The sequence below is a fragment of the Pongo pygmaeus genome, chromosome 13 (assembly GCF_028885625.2).
Source record: "Pongo pygmaeus isolate AG05252 chromosome 13, NHGRI_mPonPyg2-v2.0_pri, whole genome shotgun sequence".
In the NCBI taxonomy this organism is placed as follows: domain Eukaryota; kingdom Metazoa; phylum Chordata; class Mammalia; order Primates; family Hominidae; genus Pongo; species Pongo pygmaeus.
In genome coordinates this window covers 102,284,292-102,306,570 of record NC_072386.2, presented here as the reverse complement: position 1 = coordinate 102,306,570, position 22,279 = coordinate 102,284,292, and the positions used below count along the sequence as shown (strand labels likewise).

The following is a 22,279-nucleotide window of genomic DNA, read 5'->3' as shown; positions in this document are numbered from 1 at the left end:
TTTATTTGAGACAGGGTCTTGCTGTTGCTCTGGAGTACAGTGGTACAATCACAGCTCACTGAACCTTAACTCCCCTGGGCTCAGGTGATTCTCCCAACTCAGCCTCCCCAGTAGCTGGGAACACAGGTGCGTCACCATGCCCAGCTAATTAAAATAAAATTTTTTTGTGTGTGAAGACAGGTCTCCCTAAGAGCCCAGGCTGATCTTGAACTCCTGGACTCAAGCGATTCTCCTGCTTTGGCCTCCAAAAGTGCTGGGATTACAGGTGTAAGCCACTGCAGCTGTCCCCAAAATATTTTGAAATTACTCTTTGAAAAACAAAGTTGTAGGCATCACAATTCTGGATTCAAAATTATGTTACAAAACAATAGTAATTAAAACAGCATGCTCTGGCAGAAAAACAGGCACATAAACCAGTGGAACAGAATAGAGAGCCCAGAAATAAATCCAAACATATGGTCAACTGATTTTTGAGAAGGGTAACAAGAGGACATAATGGGGGAAAGGATAGTCTCTTTAATAAATGGTGCTGGGAAGACTGCATTTCTACATACAAAAGAATGAAATCGGATTCTTATTTTACATCATACAAAAAAAAAAAAAAAAAAACTCAAAATGGATACAATACCTGCATTTAAGACCTGAAACTATGAAACTCCAAGAAGAGAATATAGGAAAAATCTCCTGGACTTGGCCTTGGCATGATTTTTTTGTATATCACATCAAAAGTTCAGGCTACAAAAGCAAAAATCAATGACCAGGACTACATCAAATTAAAAAGCTCCTGGATTACAAAGAAAATAATCAACAATATAGCCTATAGATTAAGGACAACTAATTTGTAAGTCATGTATCTGATAACAATTTAGGGTTCAAAAGTTGTAAAGAACTCATACAACTTAATAGCAGAGAAACAAATAACTTGATTTAAAAATTGGCAAAGGACTTGAATAGACATTTCTCCAAAGATGACATAAAAATGGCCAACAGTTACATGAAAAGATGATCAACATTAATAACCATCAGGGAAGTGCAAATCAAACCACTGTGAGATATCACCTCCATACCCATTAGGATGGCTATTACCAAAAAGTGAAAAGACAACTAATGCCGGAAAAAATGGTGTGGAGAAAAGGGAACTCTTGGACCCTCTTGGTAGGAATGTTGATTGGTGCAGCCATTATGAAAACCAGTGTGGCGGTTTCTAACGAAATTAAAAATAGAACTGCAATATGACCCAACAATCCCTTTCTGGGCACATACCCAAACGAAATGAAATCACCACCTCATAAAGATATCTGCATTCTCATGTTTATTGTAGTGTTGTTTACAATTTTTTAATGGGATATGTTTGGGAGTATATTCCATTAAAAGCCAAGATATGGAAACAACCTAAGTGTTCATTGATGGATGAATGGATAAAGATAATGTTACACACACAGAGAAATATTACTCAGCCTTAAAAAAAGAAGGGGATCCTGCCATTTGCCACATCATGGATGAATCTGGAGGACATTATGCTAAGTGAAATAAACCAGACATGGAAAGAAATATATTGCGTGATCTCACTGATATGTGGAATCTAAAAAAAAGAAAGTGAAATATACAGAGATGGAGAATAAACAGTGGCTACTAGGGTCAGGGAAGGGGGAGTGAGGAGAGGAAATGAAGATGTAGTTCAGAGGATTCAAAGTTGCAAATATGTAAGATGAAAAAGTCTAGAGATCTAATGTACAACATAAGGATTATAGGTCATAAAATTGTACTGTATTTGGGATTCCTGTTAAATGAATAAATTTTAACTGCTCTTGCCATAAAAAACAAAAAAAAAGGTAACAATGTGAGATGATGGATATGTTAATTTGCTTCATTATAGTAACCATTTTACTATCTATATGTATTCCATTACATCATATTGTATACCTTAAATATACACAACAAAATCATTTTTTAAAATAGAATAAAAATGAAGAATAATCACAATATCTTTCTCCTTAGAAACTGTGCAAGCCAGAAGACAATAGGGTGGGATCTTTAAGGAAGTGAAATAATAATAAAAAGCCTGGGTGCAGTGGCTCACGCCTGTAATCTCAGCACTTTGGGAGGCCGAGGCAGGTGGATCACCTGAGGTCAGGAGTTCAAGACCAGCCTGGCCAACATGGTGAAACCCCGTCTCTACTAATAATACAAAAATTAGCCAGGCATGGTGGTGCATGCCTGTAATCCCAGCTACTCAAGAGGCTGAGGCAGGAGGATTGCTTGAACCTGGGAGGTGGAGGTTGCAGTGAGCCGAGATCATGCCATTGCACTCCAGCCTAGGCAACAAGAGCAAAATCTGTCTCCAAAAATAAAAAATAAAAAATAATTTTAAAAAGCTGTGAGCCCAGAATTTTATACTCATCCAAAATATTTTTCAAAAATAAACTAAAGATTTTTTCAGATAAGCAAAATCTGAAATAATTTATTGCCAGAAGTCCTACACATTAAGAATTGCTAATGGAAGTTCTTCAGGCAGGAGTATGATATCAGATGGAAATCTGGAGCTATATAAAGAAATGAATAACGAAAATGAGAAAAAAGACTAAATGAAAGAGACATATATATGTATTTAACTTTTTTTTTTCTTTTTTGAGATGGGGTCTCACTATATTGCCCAGGCTGGTCTTGAGCAATCCTCTCACCTTGGCCTCCCAAAATACTGGGATTACAGACATGAGCCACTGTGCCCAGTCTAAAAGTATTTTTAATACAAGAAGCTAAAAAGCCGTAAGACCACAAGTGCTGTTCAGCTTCACTGGAGAAGCTTGAAAAAATAAAGTCAGTAAAGAGTAAAGGAGTGAGATGAGAGATGGGACAGGAGAGTGTACTAAAAGCATTCAACTGCTTTGTTCCAGGGACCCTTAAGACAAACAACATTCCTTTTTTTTTTTTTTTTTGAGACAGAGTCTTGCTCTGTTGCCAGGCTGGAGTGCAGTGGTGCAATCTCTGCTCACTGCAACCTCTGCCTACTGGGTTCAAATGATTCTCTTGCCTCAGCCTCCCGAGTAGCTGGGACTACAGGCACTCACCACCACGCCCAGTTAATTTTTGTATTTTTAGTAGAGATGGAGTTTCACCATATTAGCCAGGATGGTCTCAATCTCTTGACCTCGTGATCCACCCGCCTCGGCCTCCCAGAGTGCTGGGATTACAGGCATGAGCCACCGCACTCAGCCTCATTATTCTTCTCTTTACCATGGTTTTATTACATGAGCTTACAAATTCTCCTTTTCTGCTTAGGCTAGCGTAAGTCACATTTCTGTCACTTTTAACCAAAGATTGTCCAATTTTCCACCTTCTTTCATATACATTTGTAACAAAGTCTGAGACTGGACCCTAAAAGTTTGAATATTCAATAAAAAGAGACTGAAAAGGAACCAAGCTGAGTTTTACATAGACTCAGAGATGACCCAGATGTTGAAACTATCAGACTCAACCTAAACTGGACATTGATTGCCTAAATATGACATTTTATACAAGATTTAGAGAGTGTTTGATTATAGATATTGTGCGCTGGTGCCTTGTTGGTTCCATAGAACCAGATCACATGCCTAAGGGTTAATTTCTCTGCAAGTAATGTACATCCCACCAACAATTATCTTGGGAAAAAAGATATCTTTTTGAACCAAAAAACAAAACAAAACAAAACAAAAAAATGGAGAACATGGAGGACTTATAAGAGTTTTAGAATAAAGTAGGAGGAAAAAACAACCCTTCTTTCTGAGGGCTGAGGGCCAGTTTGGCCTGAACTCTGGGATGTAGAGGTACCAGCCATGATTCCAGAGACAGGGTTTGAACTGACCCTCCTACCATGGAGGCAGTACATGAGGAGCCAAGAATTGGCCTTGTCAGGAAGAAACCCCAGGACAGATTTGGACTTGTATGATGATTATAATCATTATTGTGTGACCCTGCCATGATCCTCAAACCATTAGTCACATCCCATTAAAATTTATAGACAGATCTCCTTTGAGCCATGGTAAATCACACAGTTTCCAAAATGTGTTTCCTTTTTGGAAGAGTGTCCCTTACCTTGAAGGTCTACTGAGGGTAGCAGGTGTGTAATCTCCAAGAGAGAACCCTGAGGTCAGTGGCTCAGCCAGAATCTAATGAGAGTTGTAGGTAGCAGTCTGCAGGGTGAGAAGTTCAGGGGGTGACTGCATGCAAGATCTTGAAGATCCTGTTCCTGAACACACATGAAGCAATACCCTGGGGAATCCTCAGGAATTAACGAGGAATATACTTCCCTTCACTGAGTGTCCCTGAAGGCAGAAGTTAAGACGGAGAAATGGATACAGGTAATTTATTTGGGAGATGATCCCAGGGAGCAAGAGGCAGGCAGAAGGTAGAATGAGACAGAGCAGGTTCCTATGTATAGCAGAGTAAAATTTGATTTGAAACAATGTTGTTTTTTCTTTCTTTCTTTTCTTTTCTTTTTTTTTTTTTTTTTTTGAGACAGTCTCGCTATGTCACTCAGGCTGGATTGTAATGGCGTGATCTGGGCTCACTGCAACCTCTGCCTCATGGGTTCAAGCGATTCTCCTGCCTCAGCTTCCCAAGTAGCTGGGACTACAGACGCATGTCACCATGCCTGGCTAATTTTTGTATTTTTAGTAGAGACGGGGTTTCACCATGTTGGCCAGACTGGTCTCAAACTCCTGACCTCAAATGATCCGCCCGCCACCGCCTCCCAAAGTGCCGAAGGATTACAGGCATGAGCCACCGTGCCTGGCCGGTTTTTTTTTCTTTGTTTTGCTCAGATCATTCTCCCCACTATCCAAGAACAGTAAAAGATTTTTGTATACGCACACACATACACATGAGTTGAATTTTTGCATTTTGAGCCTTCAAGTAGACTTTTGTAAGAGACAATAATCTTGAAAGTCATGGTTTTCAACTTCACAAGCCTGATGCCTAAGAGAAACAAGAATAAACACTGGGCTTTAAAAAATAAGGGCAAAGTTGGCCGGGCACTGTGGCTCACGCCTGTAATCCCAGCACTTTGGGAGGCCAAGGTGGGCGGATCACAAGGTCAGGACATCGAGACCATCGTGGCTAACACGGTGAAACCCCGTCTCTACTAAAAATACAAAAATTAGCCAGGCGTGGGAGCCTGTAGTCCCAGCTACTCGGGAGGCTGAGGCAGGAGAATGGCGTGAACCCGGGAGGCGGAGCATGCAGTGAGCCGAGATTGTGCCACTGCACTCCAGCCTTGGCGACGGAGCGAGACTCCGTCTCAAATAAATAAATAAACAAATAAATAAATAAATAAGGGCAAAGTTCAGGGACTCAGAGCACAGAATTTTGCCATAAAACTTTTGGATCAGCCCCCAGGCGCAGTGGCTCACGCCTGTAATCCCAGCACTTTGGGAACCTGAGGCAGGCGGATCTCCTGAGCCCAGGAGCTCCAGACCAGTTTGGGCAACATGGCAAAACCGAAACCTCGTCTCTACAAAAAATACAAAAATTAGTTGGGAGTGGTGGCATGTGCCTATAATCCCAGCTATTTGGGAGGCTGAAGTGGAAGGATCACTTGGGTCCTGGAGGTTGACGTTGCAGTGAGCAGTGACTGTGCCACTGCACTACAGCCTGGGTGACAGAGCGAGATCCTTGTCTGAAAACAAAATTTAAAAACCCCACAATTTTTGGATCAATTTGAGATCAGCGAAGGTTAATATAAGAGCTATTTTTCTACCCAAAGAGAATAAGAATTTGACTAACTAACATAGAAGGAAAAAGGGCACTCAGCTACTACCTGAGTCCCTGGGAAGTTTCCTAAAATGTTACCTGCTTGTGATGGGATAAGAGGAGGCTCAGGGAAAGAAACCTGTGACAGTGAGACCCAGGAACCTGGAAGATGCAACCCTCATAAAAAAGCCAAGCGTCCAGTGTGGGATGTAAGAGGCAGTTGAATGGGAGGATGAGCCTGAGGGCATCAGCCTCATCTGAACCCTATCCTCCCCAGTGTACTGGGAAAATTAGGTGAGAGGTCCTGAGCATTCAAGGGTATGGCACCTGGAAGTGTTGAATTTGGGTCATTGTTCTAAAAAGGGCTTGGAGTTAGCATAAGAGACTGCAGAATGAGTGAACGTCCTCATCCAGGGTTATGCTCCCTTCCTAGGGCAACCCATATCCAATGGCTGATCAATATGGGGCTATAAAGACCCAGTCCTCTCACCCCAATTTGAGATGATTCTGATGGGTCATCCCAGTTTCAGATGGGGATATGAAGGCAGCTGAGGCCTCCACTGAGACTATATTATAGTTCAACTTCTTTCTCTATTCCATCCTGCTTCATTCCTCTCATCTTCACAGTGTGACACCAAGAAGACTCCCTAAGAAACCTCCTCCATGCTAGTCTCCATCTGAGTCTGCTTCCTGGGGAACTCAACCTGCAACAGTCTTTCAGCCTGCTTTGGGAATACAAGACTTTGTAAATCAGACTTTGTACATGTAAGAATTTGGACTGCATTCTGAGGGCAATATGGAGTCATTGAAGGGTTTTAAGTAGGATGGGATGAGATCAGCTTTGGGTATTAGATCCTCTGGCTACAGTGCAAAGAATGGACCCAAAAAGACTAGATTGGAGGCAGGAACACCACATGTGTGGCAACTGACTTACACAATCGAAGATGATAATGTCATGAATTTGGAGATGTGACAATGGAGATGGAGATAAGCTGAAAAATTCTAGGAATGTTTAGGAGGTTCAGTCAAAAGAACTAATTGATTATACGTGGGAGTGAAGGAGTAGGAAGAACCAGAGATGATGTCCGGGTTTCTGGATTGAGCAACTAGTGGTGCCATAATTGGCCTCAATTCAAGTAATGGCTCTTCAAAAACTGAAAGAGGACGCTTCCTACTTGCTATAGCATTTAAGCAGCACTGTAAGTCGGTAAGCATCCTAATAGTTTCCTGGATTCTGTATATGGCAACTTTCTCCCACTCCTGATAGGATGTGTAGCCAGGTATCAAACTTCTACTGCCCCAGTTTCACCAGTTTCACCCAGTTCAAAAGTGGGAGAACTGGGCCCAACTATTTAAGCCTCCAAAGCACACATACAATTATTTATGCCCAGAAGAGAAAGCAAATGAGACATATGGGGAGCTCGTGGAGAGGCAATATAGTGTAGAAGTTAAAAGCGTGCACTCTGGAGTTCGACTATCTGAATTCAAATTCTGGTTCTACTAGTTATAATTTGTATCAATTTGGGCAAATTAACTTCTCTGTGTCTCAGTTCCCCTTATCTGCAAAATATGGGTAATGATGGTACCTATCCCAAAGGATTATTGCAAATATCAAATAAATTAATACAAATAAAATTCTTTTCTTTTTTTTTTTGAGACAGAGAGTCTCGCTGTGTCACCCAGGCTGGAGTGCAGTGGTGCAATCTTGGCTCACTGCAACCTCCACCTCCTGAGTTCACATGATTCTCCTGTCTCAGCCTCCCGAGTAGCTGGGATTACAGGCACCTGCCACCACACCTAGCTAATTTTTGTATTTTTAGTAGAAACGGGGTTTCACCATGTTGGCCAGGCTGGTCTCAAACTCCTGACCTCAAGTGATCCACTCACCTCAGCCTCCCAAAGTGCTAAGATTACAGGCATGAGTCACTGTGCCCAGCCCTTTTCTTTTCCTTTTTTTTTTTTTTTTTTTTGAGACAGGGTCTCACTCTGTCACCCAGACTGAAGTGCAGTGGCACAATCATAGCTTACAGCAGCCTTGAACTCCTGGGCTCAAGCAATCCTCCTGCTTCAGTCTCCCAAAGAGCTAGGACCTCAGGTGCAGGCTACCATCCCAGGTAATTTTTTAAATTTTTTGTAGAGATGGAGTCTTAGTATGTTACCCAGGCTGGTCTCAAACTCCTTGCCTCAAGTGATCCTCCTGCCTCAGCCTCCCAAAGTGCTGCGACTACAAACATAAGCCACTGTGTCGTGTCAGAAGTAAAATTCTTAAAACCCTGCCTAGCATAGAATAGTCACTCAATAAATGCTATCTATTATTATTTCAGTAGAATGTAAGCTCTATAAAGATAAGAATTTGTCTTTTTTTTCTTGATGAAACCTCAATATCTGGAATAGGGGTTGGTGCTAAATAAGTTATATAATACATACTTGTTGGATGAATAAAACCCTTGAGAAGAGAGTACTAGTTGCCTACCTCAACACAGATTCTTTACTCTTTCCTTAGTAACAGAATCTGGATTTTTTTCTGGGCATCTTACCATCTGGAATTATGTTTTCCAACTTTCCTTGCAGCCAGTTTTGGTCAATGAAATGTGATGTGGTCAAGGAAGTGTTTTGTAGAACTTTCATAAAAACCATGCAAAGAAAACTGCCTTATCTGGAAGTACCCTTATTGCTCTTCTGCCTTTTCTCTTCCTTCTGGCTTGCAACTAAGATGAGATGGGTAAAGCTGCAGCTGCCATCTTGAACCACGAGGTACCTTGAGGTTGGAAACCATGGGCTTAGATGGTGGATAGAAATAGAGTAGCTTAAGTCCCTTCTGTTACCACAGAGCTGCCAAGCCAAGCCAGGAATACTTACTTCTTTATTTCTTTTACTTGAAAGACAAATACATTTCTGTATTTTTGAGCCACTATTGTTTTAGGGCTTTTGATTAAACGCTGCCAAACTAATCCTAACTAATACATTTGCCAATGGATGATTTTAAACTACTAGCAATAAAGCCCTTTATTCAATCTGTGGGTTCCATACAGCAACTCTTCGAAAAAAAAAAAAAAAAAAGGGATATTTTTTCCTTTCTTTATTCCATTTTTTTTTTTGAGACGATCTCGCTCTGTCGCCAGGCTGGAACGCAGTGGTGTGATCTGTGATCTCGGCTCACTGCAAGCTCCGCTTCCCTGGTTGAAGCGATTCTCCTGCCTCAGCCTCCCAAGTAGCTGGGACCACAGGCATGCGCCAGTGCTCCCAGGTAATTTTTGTATTTTTAGCAGAGTCGGGGTTTCACCATGTTGGCCAGGATGGTCTCGATCTCTTGACCTCGTGATCCACCTGCCTCTGCCTCCCAAAGTGCTGGGATTACAGGCGTGAGCCACCACACCTGGCCTGTTCCTTATTTTTTTAACTTTTATTTTAGATTCAAGGGGTATATGTGCAGGTTTGTTACCTGGGTATACTGCATGATCCTTGCAGCAATTTTTAACCGTGTTTTAGTGAGAGAAAGATGAGAGATCAGAGATGGAATAGACAAGATAAAGAGATTTCCCATAGCTTTTAAGGATTGCTTCTTTTGTACCATGCATTACAGGAAGACAATGATTATTTATGCAATTAGTCAGGAAAGGTTGCAAAATAGGATTTTGAAAACCAATTAACAGAAGGTACAGTGGTATTTGGTAAAGTATTCCAAGAAGGCCATTTTAAGCTTTATGACTGATTATATGACTTTCACAGGGGAGGCACACTTTGTGGGAAGGGAAAACCATATATTGAATACCCATAATGAATTAATTTCTTCCACATCACACCTGAAAGGTGGGTATTATTTGCTATATTTTACAAATAAAGAAATGGTGACTACAGACATTTGACTGACTTTCCCTCATTCATAATGTAAATAAGTACTGGGACAGGATTTGAACCCGTGTCTGTGGGGCCCCAGAGCCCTTGCTTTTCCCCAATACTCCTCATTCCACACAACCACATAAATGCATTCTCCAAGGCCCAAGATCTGTGTTCCTCATCACGTGGCTGAAGACGGTCAGCATACTTATTTCCTCTGGCATAATCTGCCTTTACTTTTCCATTTCCCGGCATTTAGGATACTTGAGGGCCATTGCTTTAAATCCATTTTTATTTTTCACAACTTTGTTTTCAAACCACAGATTATCATTCACAAGGTGACAGTGGTTCCTTTATACTTCCCCCAGCCACTCTGACTGGCTGGAGCCTGTCCTTCCAGTGCCAATAAAATGCAGGTTACTCAAATTGAGATTATGAACAGCTCATTAGCCCAGGGGGAGAGAGTGGATGGTCCATGTGGCCACACCCAGTTCTTCCCCTTCCCGGAGTTTTTCTCAGTTACTGAATATGACCTCTAGCTTGCTCCACCTGCTGTGTTCCCCATCTCAGTGCATGTCCTCCTCTACCATCCCCCCCACCGCTCCCCCCCCCGCCCCCTGCCAATTGCCTAAGCCGGAATCCTCTGAAACACTCTTAACCCTTCCCTCTCCCTCATCTACCACACACAGGAAATACCAAGTTTCCTTTTATTTACCCTTTATGTGCAAAATTCTCCCACCCCTTATTTTAGGCCCCACTGTCTCTTACTGAGATAAATGCTAATTTTTCTCATCACTTCCAGTCTGTTCTACAACTAGAGTGGTCACTCTAAAATGTAATACTCCCCCTTTTATTTGAACTTGTATTGAGGTATAACTTACACAGAGTAAAGTGTCTAAATCTTAAATATATGGTTTGATGTATTTTTAGATATATACATCAGATCCAGATGTAGAACATTTCTGGCACTGCAGAAAGCTCCCTCATGCCCCCATTTGAGTCATATTCTGTCCTCAAGGTGACTACAAGTCTGAACTCTGTCACTAGAGACTAAAGATCTATGACTTTAAACATTTATGTAAGTGGAATCATACAGTATATTCTTTTGTGTACGATCTTTTCACTCTACATTATGTCTGTAGGCTGGGTGCAGTGGCTTATGCCTGTAATCCCAGCACTTTGGGAGGCCAAAGTGGGCAGATTGCTTGAGTCCAGGAGTTCAAGACCAGCCTGGGCAACATGGTGAAACCCTGTCTCTATAAAAAATATGAAAAGTTAGCTGAGTGTGGTGGCATGTGCCTGTAGTCCCAGCTACTCAGGAGGCTGAGGTGGAGGATCACCTGAGCCTGGGAGGCAGAGGTTTCAGTGAGCCAAGATCACACCCCTGCACTCCAGCGTGGGCAACAGGGCAAGACCTTTTCTCAGTAATAATAATAATAATGATAATGATATCTGTAACATTCATCCAGTATGTGGCATGTAGAAGTAGCTCATTTTTAAAAATTGTTATGTAATATTTCATTCTATGAATACATCTCAATTTTTTAATGCTTTTGACCATTGGTGGCTATTTGGGTCACTTCTAGATTTTTAGATATTATGAACAAACCTATCACACACATTTTTGTGTACATCTTTTGGTTGACACAAGCACTTATTCTGTTCAACATAGAACCTTAAAGAAGAATTGCTGCATCATACAGCATTTGTAGGTATTGTATATCAGAATTCCAGTTTACTCTACATCCTCATCAACTCTTTGTGTTGTCAGTCTTCTTAATTTTAACCATTTTGGTGACTTTTAAAATCTTTCAGTGATACCCTACCTGGATAAAGTCCAAACTCCGTAATGTGATATATAGGGCCCTTCAAAATCAAACTTGTGCTTACCTGTCCAGCCTCATATCTAATCACTGCCCACCTTGAATTTTAAGCTATAGTCATACGAAAGTACTTATAGATCCTTGAATATTTTTTGTTTGGTTTTGTTCTGTGGTTTTCTCTTGGCCTTTGCACTTAGAATTCTCTTGTGTCTTATCTTCATTTGGATTAGTCCTTCTCATCCACTGAGTCTCAGCTTAGACACTTTCTAACACTTTCACAACCACCAAGATTCAGTTAAATGCCCTTCAGTGTGCCTTCAGAGTGCTTGCTTACTTCTTCCTTAACTTGCAACACAGTATATTGTAATTGTCCGTTGCCTTGTCAATTTTTCCTGAGGTCAGGGACTATCTTGTCCATTTTTGCATCCCCAGTGCTTAGAACAGTATGGGCACACAATAGGTACTAATCATATGTTTATTTAATGAACAAATAAATAAATGAAATTACTGAGTCTCAGTGGAGTAATTTATTATTATTTTATTTTTAGGAACTAAGTTATCAGGATACTTTGGGATTAATAAGTTAATTTCTAAATTTGCATTCCTTAGGTTGTGCTTTGATGGAAAGGGGAAAACAGAGTATTAAATGCAAATAATGAAAGGCAAGAAACCCAAGGGATAAGCAAAGTAAATTCTCCCAACACTGCTTCCTGTTTTGTCCACATCATGTCCCTCCAGGGAAAACTACTTTATTGCTTAATTTCTGCCTTTTCCTCTTACATATACACTTTGAAGCTTTTTTTTTCTTATAGCTGTAAAGAAACAAAAGAAAATACTACCCCAGAAACCTGTATTCAAAAAGAAACAAAAATGACCATGTGAAATTTGCTTCTGTCCAAACATTTCATCCGTGTGTGGGGTGTGTGTGGGGGGGTGTGTGTGTGTGTGTGTGTGTGTAGCCACTCATTCATCTTTTTATATGGGGTTGTTGTCTCTTATTTTTTTTATTTTTTATTTCTTTATGAGACAGAGTCTTGCTCTGTCACCCAGGCTAGAGTGCAGTGGTGTGATCTCGGCTCACTGCAACCTCCGCCTCCCGGGTTCAAGCAATTTTCTGCCTCAGCCTCCCGAGTAGCTGGGATTACAGGCGCACCCGCCACCACGCCCAGCTAACTTTTTGTAGTTTTAGTAGAGACAGGGTTTCACCATGTTGGACAGGATGGTCTCAATCTCTTGACCTCGTGATCCGCCCACATTGGCCTCCCAAAGTGTTGAGATTACAGGCATGAGCCACCAAGCCCAGCCTGTTGTCTCTTATTTTGGTCTGTTTTGGTCCCTTCCTTCATGGGCTTGTGCTCGTGATTCTGAACGTTTGACTCTAACCACAAGTGAATCTTTCTCCTGGTGACTTGAATAAAAGTATGATTTTTACCTGTGGAAAACACTTTTAAAATAAAAAATAACGAATTATTCAATCCATAGAATTAGACCATCTTAACTCTTACTTTAGTAAACAAATCTGAACTGGTAGGAGGAGATAAGGATTTTCCAAAACACACATGCCTCCAATGATTCAGATTCTGCAATTCTTAACTGAATTAGAACATTAGAATAACCTGGGTGCTCTTAAAAAATACTTATGCCAGCCATGTGCGGTGGCCGATGCCTATAATCCCAGCACTTTGGGAGGCCAAGGTGGGCAGATCACCTGAGGTCAGGAGTTCGAGACCAGCCTGGCCAATGTGAGGAAAACCCATCACTACTAAAAATACAAAAATTATCTGGGCATACTGGCATTCCCATGTAGTCCCACCTACTCAGGAGGCTGAGGCAGGAGAATTGCTTTAACCTGAGAGCGAAGGATGAAAGTGAGCCGAGATTGAGCCACTGTGCTCCAGCCCGGCTGAAGGAGTGAAACTGTCTCAAAAAACAAAAAACAAACAAAAAACCTGTATGCCAAGACCTACCTTTAGAGTTTCTGATTTGAGCTGGAATGAGTGTTTTTGAGGGTTGCTCAAAGTAAAACGAATATAAGGTATGACCAGAAAGTTTTGGGAATAAAAGTGATTATTGACATGAAGTAAGGATTGAAAAACCAGTAAACAGTTACATGGCATCCTATGAAACTATAAAATCTATTTTGGTTCACATTAAACTATCATTTCCCAATGGGAAATCTTTTTTTTTTTTTTTGAGATGGAGTCTCGCTCTGTCGCCCAGGCTGGAGTACAGTGGTGTGATCTCGGCTCACTGCAACCTCCACCTCCCGCGTTCAAGCGATTCTCCAGCCTCAGCCTCCCGAGTAGCTGGGACTACAAGTGCACACCACCACGCCCGGCTAATTTTTGTATTTTTAGTAGGGACGGGGTTTCACCATCTTGGCCAGGATGATCTCAATCTCTTGACCTCGTGATCCGCCTGCCTTGGCCTCCCAAAGTGCTGGGATTACAGGCGTGAGCCACTGCGCCCGGCCCCAATGGGAAATCTTTAATGTGGGATCAGGTGGAAAGAAGAGACTCACATATACAAGGTAAAATGGCAAACATCTACTCTTACATTGGAACATCTGTTATCAAAGTAAGAAATTTATCTAGCTCAGATATTCAACTTGATATAGGTTTTAATTTCCTGAGTGTGACATATTTGAAATATGTCAAATAACAAAGTTAGATATGGGCCTCAGAGAATTGGACTCCCAAGCATTTGGACGAGTCTGTTGAAGCAATAGTTGGTATCAATCCAACTTATTCTTCCTTCCTCCAACTGCCCCTTTAGATAGAAATGGAATGTCCTGGCAGGATTCTCCGCCTCTCCTCCATGGGGATCATGAAAACCTTCTAAACAGGATTTATATCTACTCTTAACCTGGATCTCAGATACGGCCTCTTTGATCCTTGAGAGCTAGAGATATCATGGCCTCAACCCTCCTAATTCCACGGCTGGCAGGAGTCCAGAGCCCACTGTTAGGTTTCCGGACGGTCCGGGGGGCTCACATCTCAGAGCCTCTTCTGCGTCCTGAGCTTCTGCTTCCTCTGTTCCATTTTCCATGCTGAGCAGGCCAATCGACACATGAAACTCAGCCCCTCCGCTGGCTTCCACACAAATGGCCGCCCATACACATAGTCTTCATTTAAAGAGCAGGGAGTTATTGGAAGAGATTACACCGCACAGGACACATAAAACAAGGTTTAAAAGCCACTTCAGATATTCCTGCTTTAAAATGTCTTTGTGGGTCGGGCGTGGCGGCTCATGTCTGTAATCCCAGCACTTTGGGAGGCCAAGGTGGGCGGATCACTTGAGGTCGGGAGTTGGAGACCAGCCTGGTCAACGTATTGAAACCTCGTCTCTACTAACCTCGGCGTGGTGGCGGGTGCCTGTAATCCCAGCTACTCGGGAGGCTGAGGCAGGAGAATGACTTGAACCCGGGAGGCGGAGGTTGCAGTGAGCTGAGATCATGCCACTGCCCTCCAGCCTGGGCAAAAGAGCGAGACTCTGTCTCAGAAAAAACAAACAAACAAACTACAAGAAGGAAACAGAATGTATGTTCTTTTTCTCTCACTGTATGTGGTCCCTTCTTTTTCCTTCTCACACTTTTCTCAAGCAGTATTTGTGGTCCTGAGATCTGGAATCTGGTGTCCTTGGGTTTGGGTAGATTCTGGCTTGATCCTTACTTTCATTAACATTTTGACGTTTATCATGATTTTTTATATTAGCTTTTAAATGATAGCTTTATTGAGATACAATTCACATATAAATTCATCTCTTTAAAGTGTCCAATTCAGTGGTTTTTAGTATATTCATATAGTTGTGCAACCATTTCCACTATCTAATTTTAGAACATGTTCATCACCCAAAGCATTAATTTTTATTTTTAAAAATATTACATTAAATATTTCTCTTGATTACTAATTTCTTTGATAGCTCCTTAAATTCTGTGCCTCACTCATCTCATCCTATTCGTGGTCCTTCTGGGTTCCCCTGGCAGATGAAGTTCAGGTGTTTTCTGCCTTCATTGACTCTACTGGACAAATGGTACTTGTCAGCATAACAGGTAGAGGTAAAAGCATCTGTTGAAGAGGGAAATGGGGCACATATTTGCCTATGGCCTGCTCTGGGTCATACATTTAGTATATATATACTATTTAATTTATATATATAGTAGTCAGTATTGTACTGTTTTTTTTTTTTTTTTTTTTTGAGATGGAGTCTCGCTCTGTCGCCCAGGCTGAAGTGCAGTGGCGCAATCTCGGCTCACTGCAACCTCCGCCTCCCAGGTTCAAGCGATTCTCCTGCCTCAGCCTCCCGAATAGCCGGGACTACAGGCACGCACCACCATGCCCAGCTAATTTTTGTACTTTTAGTAAAGATGGGGTTTCACCATGTTGGCCAAGATGGTCTCGATCTCATGACCTCGTGATCCGCCCACCTCAGCCTCCCAAAGTGCTGGAATTACAGGTGTGAGCCACCACGCCCGGCCCTGTACTGTTTTATAGATTGGAAAGCTGAGACTCTGAGAGGTTAAGCAATTTTTCCAGGGTCATACAGTAAGAGATGGAGCCAAGATTTAAAGAGAGATCTCTTTGATTCTGAATTATGAGTTCTTAGAAAGACAAACATCACATGTTCTCACTCATTTGTGGAATCTAAAAGTCAAAATAATCGAACTCATGGACATAAAAAGTAAAAGGACGGTTACCAGAGGCTGGGAAAGGTAGTACAGGTGAGGTGGGGATGATTAATGGGCACCAAAAAATTTAGGAAAGAATAAATAAGACCTACTATTTGATAGCACAACAAGGTGACTATAATCAATAATAACTTAACTGTATATTTTAAAATAACAGAGTATATTTGGATTGTTTGTATAATTGGATTGTTTGTAACTCAATGGATGAATGCTTAGGGGATGGAAACCCCATTCTTCATTATATGCTTATTTCACATTGCATGCCTGTATCAAAACATCTCATGTACCTTAGAAATATATACACCTACTATGTACCCACAAAAATTAAAAATTAAAAAAATTAAATCAATAAAACATAAATTATGGATTCTTTTTTATTGCTCTACTTTTTAAGCAGTAAGAGGAAAAACCTTGGGATCAAAGAAAAGGGAAAAGGAAATGACAGATTTGTTAAAAGCCTCAGTAAGTTATTTTCTCTAAGTTCTCTAGTTAAATCTGAAGGCCAATGTAAGGAATGAAGGCAAATTGAGGAGGCAAATAGGGTGGAAGATTTCCTATTTCTTTCTTTCTTTTTTTTTTTTTTTTTGAGACAGGAGTTTCTCTTGTCACCCAGGTTGGAGTACAATGGCACGATTTCGGCTCACTATAACCTCCGCCTCCTGGGTTCAAGCGATTCTCCTGCCTCAACCTCCTGAGTAGCTGGGATTACAGGTGCCGGCCACCACACCCAGCTAATTTGTTGTATTTTTAGTAGAGACGGGGTTTCACCGTGTTGGTCAGGCTGGTCTTAAACTCCTGACCACAAGTGATCCACCCACCTTGGCTTCCCAAAGTGCTGGGATTACAGGCGTGAGCCACCACGCCTGGCAGATTTCCTATTTCTTAAGCATACAGCTTTATAATTTGAGAAGACCAGAGTCTCTTCTTAAGACACACATTGATGCATTAAAACGTTTTTCTATACCGGTTGATATTTTTAGTCCATTATCTATTATAAAATTATTCTCTTATAAATGTGTATTTCACAGTGCCTAGTAAAGGTCACGATTGCTCATCTTTCAGTTTTCACTGAAACTCAGGTGGCATATTTATGATTTCCCCTATTACCTTGTTTAAAGCTCCCTAGAATTTGAACCACCCTGGTCATCCCCACTTTCAATCAAACTCTCAGATTCTGTTACAGCCACTGTCCTTTCCCCCATTATCCCAAATGAGAACCACTAGCTAGAGCACCTCTGAGGGTCTTTCCAGATCTAACATTCTATAGATCTACAAATTTCTGGGACAGAAGTGAATGAAATATTAATACCACATATAAGCAAAGAGGCCTGTGTGTCACGTGGCTGGGACTCGGCAATGCTGAGAGGATGATGGCACAAAGCCCTGAGGGTGGATACATCCTGGGTGTACCCTTTTCCCCTGGGCTCTCAGAGAGCACATGGAAGGCCATGCCCAGGGCATAGCTGAGGAAGCACTGTGTTGGCACCTCACTGCCTTCTTGTCTTTTAAGCATGACTAATCCATAGGGAGGAGACTAAAGGTCTTCTTTTATTCACAATCAGCTTGCTCTGAACCTGTGCTTAGTACACCTTCCTGGTCTCTGGAGACAATGGAAACAGGATAAGCAGGTCAGACAGAAAAACTGCAAACGGTGACTTGGCTTTCCTTTTTCTGGGTCTCACTCACCGTTACCATGGGGCCTACACCGCACACACATTTGCCAAACAAGCACACTTGCTACAAACATGTATGCATTGATCTACCACTGGACAACACACTAGGGCTCCATCCGCTACTTGAATACTCTGACCTAACACTCTCATGCACACGTGTGCATTCACGTACACACTTTCTCTGTCACACTTTGTTCAAACATAAACATATAACCTGTCCATACACAAATGACTCTTCAAAAACATACCCCATCCATAGATAAGCACAAATTTCCCAAAGCTACCTCCCTCCCTCTCGCTCTCTGTCCCTCTCTCTCTCTCTCTCTCACACACACATGCTCTGTTCACTTCTGTACACACTCGTACACACACTACAGCCAATCCTCATTCCCACAATACCCTGTTATATACATTTACAGACTTTGTCCCCACCACTTTTATCCATACCTCACATTTAGCTGCCACCAACAGTTTCTTTCATACACAAAAACACAAATGCACTTGTGCTCAGTTCTTTCACATAGACTTATTCCTCTTCTATAAAACTCAAACTTGTCTTACTCAAAACACAGTTTAGAGTAACATAAGATTTCCCCCACGGACATGTAGTCAGTTACCATACTTCCCACCTTCACCCTCATATAAACCCTGACCAATTACACATATATACACTCTGCCTACCATCCTACCCACAACGCACACTTGGTTTCCATCAACCATCTTTATCCTTACTGCACATGCATGGATACACTCATGCATGTGTGCACACACACTTGCACACACACAGTCCGTGACAGCTGCCTCCACTCAGCCTTCACAGGCACACAACATGCTGAGCTATCATAAACTCCCCACCATAGCCCCGTGGACATCACACATCTTGTCCCCTCCCCACGATACCTTTCTATCTCCCTACCCCCACCTCATACACAGCATATGCTGCTCAAATATGCACAATTACTTCACCCCGAATATCTCTCCCTTTCCCTCACATATTACAACATTAAAAGAATGGTGAGGCCGGGCGTGGTGGCTCATGCCTGTAATCCCAGCACTTTGGGAGGCCGAGGTGGGCGGATCTCTTGAGGTCAGGAGTTCCAGACCAGCCTGGCCAACATGGTGCAACCCCGTCTTTACTAAAAATACAAAAATTAGCTGGGCATGCTGACAGGTCCCTGTAATCCCAGCTACTCGGGAGGCTGAGGCAGGAGAATCACTTGAACCTGGGAGGCGGAGGTCGCAGTGAGCTGAGATCTCGCCACCGTACTCCAGCCTGGGTGACAGAGCGAGACTCTGCCTCAAAAAAAAAAAAAAAAAAGAATGGTAAGATATATAAGAATTCCAGGGTTATTGGGGGAATGGTTGTGCTTACCTTCACACCTACAAATAGCTTTTTTTCTCTCATGTTGAAGGACTAACACAGGTTGTTCATTAGCAACTGTGTTTTGAGTAACATAAGATTTCCCCCCATGGACATGTAGTCAGTTACCACACATTTTCAGTGGTTATGCCAGTTCCTTTTGAAAAGGCCAAGGAGAGCCTAGCCACACACAAACACAGAAACATAAATCAAAGATAAACTGAAAAATTAAGGGCTTTTTACTCTCCATTACTAGAAATGACCTCTTTGTCTTTATGCTCTATAAGGCTTGAAACAAAAGGGAGTTGGCACATCATTAACGTGTGCATGCATCTGTTATATGTCCTTGTTCTCAGAAGAGCAGAATTCAGTAACAAGTGCAACTTCTAAGCTGAAAAAATAAAAGTGTGTGTGTGGAGAGGGTGCATTAACGTTCTTGATTCTTAGGTTCGGAAGTAGTTCAACAATTAATTCTCACTGCCCCTAGTCCAGAAATTCTGTTTGTGACAGCAGTGCCCTAGTGGTGGATATTAGACCTCCTTCTGAACATTGCCAGGGGTAGGAAGGTCTTGACTTCTCGACACCACCACTTTGATCTCTGGAGCTAAGAAAAGTTTCCAGATGTCGAAGTCAAAATGATTTCCCTAAGTGTTCACGCTATTGGCCCTGGTCCTTCCGTCTGGAATAAAATAGAACACTCTGTTCTATCTGTTCCAACAAAAAAACCTATAGGGAATATACTCTTTAATTAACTAATTCAATCACCTAACAGACATTTATTGAATCTACTGTATACCATGCAATACAGTGGCTACTGTAGATATATGGATGAGAAAACCGGTCAACATCTCTATTGCAAAATCCGGTGACAGTTACTTTTCTGGGGTTACTTGGAAATAGAATTATGAAAGAGAACTTGAGTAAATGGGAAGAATTGTTCAGGTAAATTGAGAAAGAGGCATGATTGTTCAATAAACCCAGGATTCGTTAGTAATTTCTGCTCTCTTGTTGAAGTGGGAATTTGAGAGGGGACAGAAGCTGCAGGAGCAGAGAATTTGACATCAGATGAAACCGAGAGAGTTTTGGTCCCAAGAAAACTGAAGACATGCCAATGGCCTCCAAGGAGGTTAGATAGTAGGCATCTCCTGTATGTTCAGGGCAGCCCATGATCCATGGGTGCCCATGATGACAGGGTCCCAAGGTAAAATGCAGAACATTCAATTAAATTTTTTGTTTTTGAGATGGAATTTTGCTCTTGTTGCCCAAGCTGGAGTGCAATGGCATGATCTCAGCTCACTGCAATCTCCGCCTCCCAGGTTCAAACATTTCTCCTGCCTCAGCCTCCCATGTAGCTGGGATTACAGGCGCCTTCCACCACACCTGGCTAATTTTTTGTATTTTTAGTAGATATGGGGTTTCACCATGTTAGCCAGGCTGGCCTCAAACTCCTGACCTCAGGTAATCCTCCAGCCTCGGTCTCCCAAAGTGCTGGGATTACAGGCGTGAGCCACTGCACCCGGCCGAACATTCAATTAAATTTGAATTTAAGCTAGATAAATAATTTTTTACTATAAGTACATGCCATGCAATATATGGAACATATACTAAAAACGTATCCATTGTTTGTCTAAAATTCAAATGTAACTGTGGGTCCTGCATTTTAATTAGCTAAATCTGGCAAGCTTATATTTTGCTAATAATAAGTAAGCAAGCCAGGGTTCTCCAGTTTGCATAACAAACTGACCTTTTCAATTGGCTAGAAAACAGATATGAAGTAAATGGAGCCAAACTGAAGAAGCCAGAGACCCGGAGATCTGAAATGGGTAGAAAGAACAGAAGGAAAGGGTCAGAAATGGGACTAGCCAGTGATGATGGAGCTAGGGCCAGTGACCTAGGGTCTATTCCTAGCACAGCCAGAATCCTACAGATACTACAGTTTGGTTTTGTTGCCAAACAAAATCCATCCCAGATCATGTGCATTCTTAATTTAACATTTTAGGCAGCTACAAACGAAGTGGAAAGGAGCCAAACGCTATGGACTATCTCTACTGTGCTAATTGCATTTTTGCCTTGGTGCTAGTTCACTTTGGGATTCACCTGTAATCTGAAATTTTATTTTTGCTAACTTTTGGTGTAGCCAACTTGTTTGTTTGCTACCTCATTTTCATAGAAAAACTTCCTTTTGGAAAACTTCAACTGCTCAGAGAAGAAAAGGATGTTTCCTGTACCGAAGACTGGCTACATAATTTGTGGGGCTCAGTGCAAAATGAAAATGCCAGACTCTTTATTCAAGAGTTGTTAAAGCCAGGCACGGGGGCTTGCATCTGTAATCCCAGCTACATAAGAGGCTGAGGCAGGAGGATTGCTTGAGTCCAGGAATTCAAGACCAGCCTGGGCAACATAGTAAGACTCTTTGTCTCTAAAAAAAATATTTAAAAATTGTTAAGAATTTCAAGAAGTTTCAAGAGATCTATTGCACAACATGATGACTATCATTAACAATAGTGTATTGCATACTTGAAAAATGGCCAAGAGAGTAGATTTGTAGTGTCCTCACCACAAAAAAATTATTAGCATGTGAAGTAATGAATATGTTAATTAGCTTGATTTAACCATTCCATAATGTATACATATATGAAAGCATCATTTTGTACATGATAAATATATATAATTTTTATTTGCCAATTAAAATTACTTTTAACTTTTTAAAAAATTTTATTTATTATAAATAAAAATATGAAATGCTTCATGAATTTGTGTGTCATGCTTGCTCAGGGACAATGCTAATCTTCTCTGTATTGTTCCAATTTTAGTGTGTTTGCTGCCAAAGTGAGCACAAAGAAAAGAAAAGAAGAATTTCCAGAAGGAGACATTAAACTGAGTATGGGGTGCTTTTAAGTGCAGGACTCTGTGCAGCAACACAGATTGTACACTCATAAAGCCAACTCTGTCCACACCTCAGTCATGATAGAGAGATAAATCTGTATACTTAGAGAGAGGGACTGTGATGGGAGAAGTTTGGACTCATTTCAGAACTCACAAGGTCAGAAGGACATGGGCAGAGAGGGGAACACAGGTAGGAGGGAGATGAGGTCAACTGAAACTATTGCTATAATTCTGAGATGTAGCAGGTCTCCTTCTTTTTTTTTTGAGAGAGTCTCGCTGTGTCGTC

The 22,279-nt window shown here is 41.6% G+C and overlaps 1 non-coding gene across 1 annotated transcript; it reads right to left on the bottom strand.

The window, feature by feature from the left end:
* Positions 1–21,837: 21,837 nt before the first annotated feature.
* On the bottom strand, positions 21,838–21,944 carry LOC129044855 (U6 spliceosomal RNA). The gene has a single exon (XR_008504830.1). It is a non-coding gene; the product is annotated as a U6 spliceosomal RNA (small nuclear RNA).
* Positions 21,945–22,279: the final 335 nt, after the last annotated feature.